This window comes from Delphinapterus leucas, chromosome 4 (assembly GCF_059928025.1).
Source record: "Delphinapterus leucas isolate spDelLeu-1000000601 "Yukka" chromosome 4, BTC_Dleu_Yukka2, whole genome shotgun sequence".
In the NCBI taxonomy this organism is placed as follows: domain Eukaryota; kingdom Metazoa; phylum Chordata; class Mammalia; order Artiodactyla; family Monodontidae; genus Delphinapterus; species Delphinapterus leucas.
The window spans coordinates 108,314,152-108,323,379 of record NC_143132.1 but is presented as its reverse complement, the minus strand read 5'-3'; positions in this window follow the sequence as shown (position 1 = coordinate 108,323,379).

Below are 9,228 nucleotides of genomic sequence, written 5' to 3'. Positions count from 1 at the left end.
GACTATATATTATGGCTGTATTATTGCTTAGCCATTCTTATTTTACTATTTATCATTATCATAAATAATATTATAATAAACATCTTTATATCAGACTTTAAAAAATCATATCTCTGATTATTTTCTTAGGCTCTATTTCTAGAATTGGAATTAATGGGAAATATTACATATATAATATTACCTATACATATATAAACTTGTATATATTTATTCTTAATGCAATTGCTTTCTGAAAATATTTTTGCAGTGTACATTCCCTCTGGTAATATTCTAGAGTGCTTATCTCATTGTTTTTTCTATACTAGATAGCGTTTATTTGGAACCTATAGGTTGAGTTTTATAGTTTAACAAATTGTTAGGTAGGTTAATTAACTTTCCTGAGTTTCAGTTTCTTCGACTGCAAAAGAGGACTAATAGCATTATAAAGGACTGTTGTAAAAATTAAATGAGATGATGTAGAAATGATTTGAAAAGTAATGTATTTTGCTTTCAAACTCTTTGAAGTAAGGGTCAAGATGAGTCCCCATGTTGTGTATGGTGTATTTAAGGCTTATGAAGATAATTAAGGGTGACTCAACATATCTAGCAAAAATGTGCACTTCACCTAGAACCTGACTGCCGAGGATCCTATTGTGCTCAATTAAAATTTATGAGAGACCACTGTGTGTTCTTACAGAGGCTTTTTAGGAATTCATACGATCACCACCCTCCTGGAGAAAAGTGACTTACAGATAGAATAGAAAGAGCTTTTAAATACTATCAGAATTAACATTCCAAACCAGAACTGACTGAACCTATTTATTTGAACTGAGTGGACATTTAGTAGGACAAGGCAACATATGAATGAATGTTGAGCTATAGCATTTCAATAGTGATTTCTACCATCTTAATAAGTGTTTATTAGCTGGAGAGTAGTTACACTGAGTAGTTATATTTCTAATATTTCCTCTCTGCTGTCAAAGCTCCCTGACTTCTTAGAAGTTATTAACTTCTGTGCGCTTCCAGAGGATCAGAGATGGTCCTACGGAAAGACAGGCAGTTCTCCCAGGTGAGTTTTGGTGGACTCAGTTCCTGCCAGCAGGGCAGCAGGTGATCCATGAGCATAGCAACCTCTGGCTTGGGTTTATGCAGGAAGATCTGGCTGTTGAGAATCAAGCCTGCGGTCAGGGAATGAACACTGAAGAGCTGTTGATTGAACATCCTCTCTGTACAAAGACCTGTAGGTGACACAAAGGTGAATTAATTAAGAATTCTGCCCTCAAGTTAGGTGCAGCTTAGGGGAGATGAGACATGTATGTAAATAAGAAGTGCTACATAAAAGAATCATAACAGAGCTCGGAGGAAGGAGTGAGTGCTCCCAGCTGCAATGATTAGATCTGGAACCGCAAGATGCGCAGGACTTGAGCAAGAGGAGATGGGGACCGGGGAAGGCAACCCATGTGGGGAAGAGTGTGAGCAAAGGCACAGACGTCTGAAAGTATGGAATGGGAATGGAGAGCTGCTTCTATTCACGAGGCTCCTGCAAGCATCCTGGAAGTGTTCTTAGAGGCTGGAGCTGGGAGCATGGCCAGGAGAATGAGAAGAGAGGAGACCATTTCAGAGACTTGGGAGTTGGGCAGAGACCAGGTGTAAAGGAGAGGTGGAGCATGGAGGCTACTCTCAAGAAGGTACAGTGGAGGTGGGGAGGGAGGATGATAGTTGAAGTCTGAAGCAGGGTCGGGGAGAAGTATGCAGGAGAAAGCAGATGTGTAGAAGTTTGTGAGCAGATTGGAGGAATCCAGGGGATAGAGAAAGTATGTAATGCAAGTAGTGAAGCAAAGTCCCTAAAGAGGAAGAAAATGGATTTAAGGGCACCAAATGCACGTGCTGGCTTTGGCAAAGGGAAGTGTTGGTGGAATCCGGTGATGAAGAACACACTTCTGTAGTCCTGTAGTCTGCAGGCTGCACCCCAGTGGCACCACCTGCCAGATGGAGACTCTGGGCCTGACAGAGGCAGCTGACTTGGGGATTAAGGTCATAGATCCTGGAGCCAGGTTGTTGGGTTCAAGCCCTGCCTCTGGCACATAGTAAGTGTATTATTATACAAAGGTTCTAAGCATAATCCCTGCCCTTGTTATTATCATAAAACTATTATTGGATCTATCAAAATTAGGGATGCCTCCACTTTCTGCAGTCTACTGACTCTACTCTGGTTCTGTAAATGGGTATAAGAATATCTAGCTCAGAAGACTAGTTTTAAATGATGTTTAAAACTAGACATGTTTTAAATGATGTAAAACATATGCTGTAGATTGTCACTTCCTCTTCCCCCTCCTCTATCGACCTAGAACATGGTGAACAGCACCAGTAAAATGATGTCCGGAACCAGACAAAGATGTCACAAAGAAAGAAAACTACAGGCCAATATCACTGATGAGCACAGATGCAAAAATCCTCAACAAAGTACTAGCGAACAGAATCCAACAGCACATTAAAAGGATCATACACTATGAGCAAGTGGCGTTTATCCCAGGAATGCAAGGATTCTTCAATATATGCAAATCAATCAACATGATACACCATATTAACAGATTGAAGGAGAAAAACCATATGATCATCTCAATAGATGCAGAGAAAGCTTTTGACAAAATTCAACACCGATTTATGATAAAAACCCTGCAGAAATTAGGCATAGAGGGAACTTTCCTCAACACAATAAAGGCCGTATATGACAAACCCACAGCCAACATCGTCCTCAATGGTGAAAAACTGAAACCATTTCCACTAAGATCAGGAACAAGACAAGGTTTCCCACTCTCACCATTATTATTCAACATAGTCTTGGAAGTTTTAGCCACAGCAATTAGAGAAGAAAAAGAAATAAAAGGAATCCAAATCAGAAAACAAGAAGTAAAGCTGTCACTGTTTGCAGATGACATGATACTATACATACAGAATCCTAAAGATGCTACCAGAAAACTACTAGAGCTAATCAATGAATTTGGGAAAGTAGCAGGATACAAAATTAATGCACAGAAATCTCTTGCATTCCTATACACTAATGATGAAAAATCTGAAAGTGAAATTAAGAAAACACTCCCATTTACCATTGCAACAAAAAGAATAAAATATCTAGGAATAAACCTACCTAAGGAGACAAAAGACCTGTATGCAGAAAATTATAAGACACTGATGAAAGAAATTAAAGATGATACAAATAGATGGAGAGACATACCATGTTCTTGGATTGGACGAATCAACATTGTGAAAATGACTTTACTACCCAAAGCAATCTACAGATTCAATGCAATCCCTATCAAACTACCACTGGCATTTTTCACAGAACTAGAACAAAAAATTTCACAATTTGTATGGAAACACAAAAGACCCCGAATAGCCAAAGCAATCTTGACAATGAAAAACGGAGCTGGAGGAATCAGGCTCCCTGACTTCAGACTATACTACAAAGCTACAGTAATCAAGACAGTATGGTACTGGCACAAAAACAGAAATATAGATCAATGTAACAGGATAGAAAGCCCAGAGATAAACCCACGCACGTATGGTCACCTTATCTTTGATAAAGGAGGCAAGTATATACAGTGGAGAAAAGACAGCCTCTTCAATAAGTGGTGCTGGGAAAACTGGACAGCTACATGTAAAAGAATGAAATTAGAACCTTCCTAACACCATACACAAAAATAAACTCAAAATGGATTAAAGACCTAACTGTAAGGCCAGACACCATCAAACTCTTAGAGGAAAACAAAGGCAGAACACTCTTTGACATAAATCACAGCAAGATCCTTTTTGACCCACCTCCTAGAGAAATGGAAATAAAAACAAAAATAAACAAATGGGACCTAATGAAACTTAAAAGCTTTTGCACAGCAAAGGAAACCATAAACAAGATAAAAAGACAGCCCTCAGAATGGGAGAAAATATTTTCAAATGAAGCAACTGACAAAGGATTAATCTCCAAAATATACAAGCAGCTCAATATCAATAAAACAAACAACCCAATCCAAAAATGGGCAGAAGACCTAAATAGACATTTCTCCAAAGAAGATATACAGATTGCCAACAAACACATGAAAGAATGCTCAACATCATTAATCATTAGACAAATGCAAATCAAAACTACAAGAGATATCATCTCACACTGTTCAGAATGGCCATCAGCAAAAAATCTAGAAACAATAAATGCTGGAGAGGGTATGGAGAAAAGGGAACCCTCTTGCACTGTTGGTGGGAATGTAAATTGATACAGCTACTATGGAGAACAGTATGGAGGTTCCTTAAAAAACTGAAAATAGAACTACCATATGACCCAGCAATCCCACTACTGGGCATATACCCTGAGGAAACCATAATTCAAAAGGAGTCATGTACCAAAATGTTCATTGCAGCTCTATTTACAATAGCCAGGACATGAAAGCAACCTAAGTGTCCATCGACAGATGAATGGATAAAGAAGATGTGGCACATATATACAATGGAATATTACTTAGCCATAAAAAGGAACAAAACTGAGTTATTTGTAGTGAGGTAGATGGACCTAGAGACTGTCATACAGAGTGAAGTAAGTCAGAAAGGGAAAAACAAATACCGTATGCTAACACATATATATGGAATCTACAAAAAAAAAGAAAATGGTCAGAAGAACCTAGGGGCAAGATGAGAATAAAGATGCAGACCTACTAGAGAATGAAGATACGGGATGGGGGGGAAAGGTAAGCTGGGACAAAGTGAGAGAGTGGCATGGACATATATACACTACCAAACGTAAAATAGATAGCTAGTGGGAAGCAGCCGCATAGCACAGGGAGATCAGCTCGGTGCTTTGTGACCACCTAGAAGGGTGGGGTAGGGAGTGTGGGAGAGAGGGAGATGCAAGAGGGAAGAGATATGGGGACATATGTATATATATAATTGATTCACTTTGTTATAAAGCAGAAACTGATACACCATTATAAAGCAATTATACTCTAATAAAAGATGTTAAAAAATGATATCAGGGATGACAGAGTGATGGAAATAGGCTACAATGGAATAACTCTAAATTTTTAAACCAATATTTTTTTCTTAGAAAACACTCTTGATTAGATTTTTTTCTTATTAAAGAGAAAGCTCTTCTTTTTTTAAAAAGATGATATATATTTCTTAGAGCAGGCACACTTTCTTTAAGTCTGTAACTCTTGGAATATCTATATGAGAAATTACATGGAAGTATCTTTCCAGAGATATTAGAATATGAGGACATTGTTGGGTAGTTTACTGTGATTTTAGACATATGCTAGAAAGATTGCTTCCTAGCTCGTTGTCCTGTTGTTTTGAATATTAGCGTAAATCAGTCTGCTGAACGATTGGATGAGGAATGAGAGGGTGAACCTGAATAGGACAGGGATTAGGTAGCCAGAGCAAGTTCCTAGCATCCCAGCAGCAGCCTCCGGGGAGACGTGGGTCCTTAATGGTGACGATGATGTCCTGTGACTTAAGGACCATAAGGCTGTACTTGCCGTGTGCAGCTGTACCCCCAGGGTGGTGAGTCAGAAGCAGACATACCTGGGCAGGCACACCCACCCTCACCGTAGGGACTTGCTTCAGTCTGCATCTCTGTGATTGCTATTTGGGTTGTCTGTAGAAAACTGACCCAGTTTCTCACTGTTACATTCCTATGTTGGGCCATGTTGCTGCGTGTCCATTCCCTTCAGAAGAATTGCAGACACGTTGAAGGCACTGTCCATGTTTTGGTCCTCTGACTTGCTGTCAGGGTTCTCTCCTAACTGGATGTTAGTGGATTATATAGAGCACAGCAGCTGCAGTTCCTCTTCCCCTGGTATCCTCTGCCTTTCCAGAGGACAGGCTCGTGCAATGGCAGTAGCATTGGTTGAGGGGTTTGGAGACATGATTTGAATCCCATTTTGCTCCGTGACCATAGTTAGGTTTTAAAAGTTCTCCAGAACCACTGCCCCCTCTGTAAAATAGAAGACTAGGCAAGATGATCTCTTTGGGCTCTTTCCAGCTCTGAGAATACATGGTATAATGATATCATAATCCAGAGTGAAGGAGCAGAGTTTGATTTTCTGCTCACTGACCTTTATAGGGACTGTGCAGTTGTGTTAACTCTGAAAGAAAAAGGAAATGAGTTGATGCTTCGTTCTGAAGTTCTAAGAGCAGTAGAAAATTCTCTTTGATATATAGAGTATATCATTTTAGTAATTGGTTGACCACTGCCAGATATGTTTGATTTTTTAGAAAATAAATTATTTAATAAATTCTTTAATAGAAGGAGAGTCACACAAACACCTTCAATTTGTAATGTCCCTGCTTATGAAATGTTTTCACCTTCATTATCTCGTGTGCCTTCGTGCAACATAAATCACATGTTCTTATTTCCTACTTTCTGATGGGAGAACGTGCCTCATGAAGGTGGCCTGTCTGATCGTCCAGGCCTAGACCTTGGGTCTCCTGGTACCTCAGCCAGGGCTCTTTACTTGCTTTCAGTGTTTCCAAAACTATGGCACACTAGTTGTACCTGAGATGATATTGGGGGACATGTGGACATTAAATCTCTCAGTGGTTTTATATTTGTTTTCATGAGCATTAGGAAAAAATGTATAACTTACACCTTAAACTTATGAATTCATGGTTATCATGTCAGGGGACAAAGCTAAGATTTAAAGTAAGTGAGTCAGTTTAAAGGAAAATATTCAGTAAATATGAGTAGAGGTGGAACTCAGATCTGACAAAATCCTGAAGATGGTTCACAGAAGACTATTTAGTTCATCTCCTTCACATTTATCAAGCACCTATAGAGCATCATGCCATCTGCCCAGGTCTTCTTATATTCATTCTATTTAATCCATACAACAGCCCCATGGACTTGTTACAACCCACATCCTCTCTGATGAAGAACATGGCTCTGCTTATTCACTTTCTGTCTATTGCTGCTTAATTTTTTCTTCTTTTCCCATCAAGAGACTAAAAGATTCCCTGGGCTGCCTCTCTGTGAATAGGCTCAAGTATATTCCAGGTTACCTCTTTGAGCCATTGCTATTTTACTCCATGTCCAAGCTCAGCCTTTCTAGTTCTGTCTCTGTATATTGAATATTCTTCTCCTGGGGTGGGGTAACATCATGCTGTGATTTTAAAATTTAGCTTTAGTTATTTAGCTTTATTTTATACAGCTTAGGTATATTTTATATAGCTTGGTTTATTAATTTTTTACATTCACCCTTCAGCTTGTTGTGTACTTCTGGTGTTAGTCAACGAGAGACATTGTACATCTTGCTTTCTATATAAGCCTCCGGGGCTATATAACCTGGGGGCAGATCAGCACGAGCTCTGATGTCAGGCCAGCCCAGTCCTGAACTCTGACTCCACTGTGCACTACCCACCACTATCTATGTGACTTTGGACCTCAGTCTCCTTACTTGTAAAATGGGAATAACAATATTAGACATTCATAGAGTTGGGAGGATTAAATGAGATATCTATCAAAGGTTTAGCACAGTGCTGAGTGCATAGAAAGGACCCTTCCGCAAATGCTATTATCACTGTTCCCCTTTGGAGTGCCATCAGCCGTCATCTGTTACTTTACTTCCATGGTCTTTCTTTCTCTGGATTCCTTCCGTGTGCTTCCTAAGCCTGGGAAAATTCCTGGACTCTAAGAGAAAGGTCTTGACATGCTGCTTCCCTCCTTGCTTCACTTAGAACCCTGTTCTTCTAAGATTTACATTTATGCCCTCATTTAAAATCCTTTCTGATTAGCAAGGACCAAATGTCTGTCTGACATGTCCTCTCTCCATGTGGAGAGGATCAGTCCATTGTCTTTGGAATAGAGAGGCCTGGGTTTAAAGTATGGCTCTGTTGCTGGTTAGCTGTGTGGATTTCAGCAAATCATGTAGCATCGCTGAGCCTCAGTTTGTTCATCTCTATGGTGGAAATAGAAGCATCTGCATTCTCTATCTTCTAGGATTTTAAAGGTTAGATCCAATAGTATGTGTGAAAATCCTTGGTATGCTATAAACCACTATCTATATATAAATAATCTATATATCTATATCTATATAAACCATAACACTATATGTTTGCTACTTTATTATTTTTATTTTCTTCTGCCCTGAGACGTTGGCTCTGATTCAGTCTAGAACATGGCTTGAGAGCATGGTTACCCCTAATCTGCTTCTCTAGTAAACACAAGGGTAGATACAGCCACACTTCTCTCCCAGTCCGTGGGCAGGGTTTCTTGGGTACACTGCAAAGACCATAACACCTGCCTTCCTTTCCTAACATCAGCAACTGCTTACTGAATACCTATTATAGACCCAGCCCTTTCCTTATATTATTCAATTTAATCCTTTCTAATAATCCGTGGTGTGGCTATTTTTTATCATCTCCACTTCATGGGAGGAAACTGAAACTTAGAAAAGATCCTCCCCATGGTCAGATTCAAGTAAGCAATAGAAATAGCACTTGAACCTGGATAGTGGGCTGCAGATGTTACCTCTTAACCCCACAGAATATTTCCTCCCCAAGTTTGGGTTAATTGTGGATGGCTACTGAGATGTTACTTTAGTAATTTTACCTTCCACTTTCCATCACAGTACAAAGTTCTTTACTGGAACACAGTAAGGAATCACAGCTTCCCTCTTCCTGCTTAAGGTCCTTGCCTTTGCCCTGAAGGGCTGGGAGATGTCAGGCAGCAGCTCAGATGGGGAGGAAGTCACTCAGGTGGAGAGCAAAGCTCTGTGCAATAGAGTGGATTATGGATTTCAATATATCTTCAGGCTTCTCTCCATCAAAAGAGCTATGTAAGAACAGAGGCCCAGGAGCCCCCCAAGCGGCATCCTCTATTAGATGAATTTTATTAGATGAATTTAACTCAATTTCAGATCTTAGGTTTGAGTCAGACTTTGGCCATCTCCCCTCACACAAGCTCTAAGAGGATGCAAAGGTTACACAGCAGCAGCTGCCCCGGCCTTTCCAATATTAGATTATGGTTGTCACTAAATGGCATGTGCTAACGTTCTGCCAGAGATTTTCACTGTTGTATTTTGTGCTTTTGCTTTGCGGGAGGAGGAAGCCTCATAGTTCTGAGGAGCACTTGCTCCCACTTCTCTGGAAAGGACAGTTGAAACAATGTTTCCTTTCCCCAACAGCCTTTCTAGCGACCAGAGATACCATCAGGTGTCAGTCTTACAGTTTTGGAGGAAAATCTCCATTCCAAGGCAAGACAAATTGGGA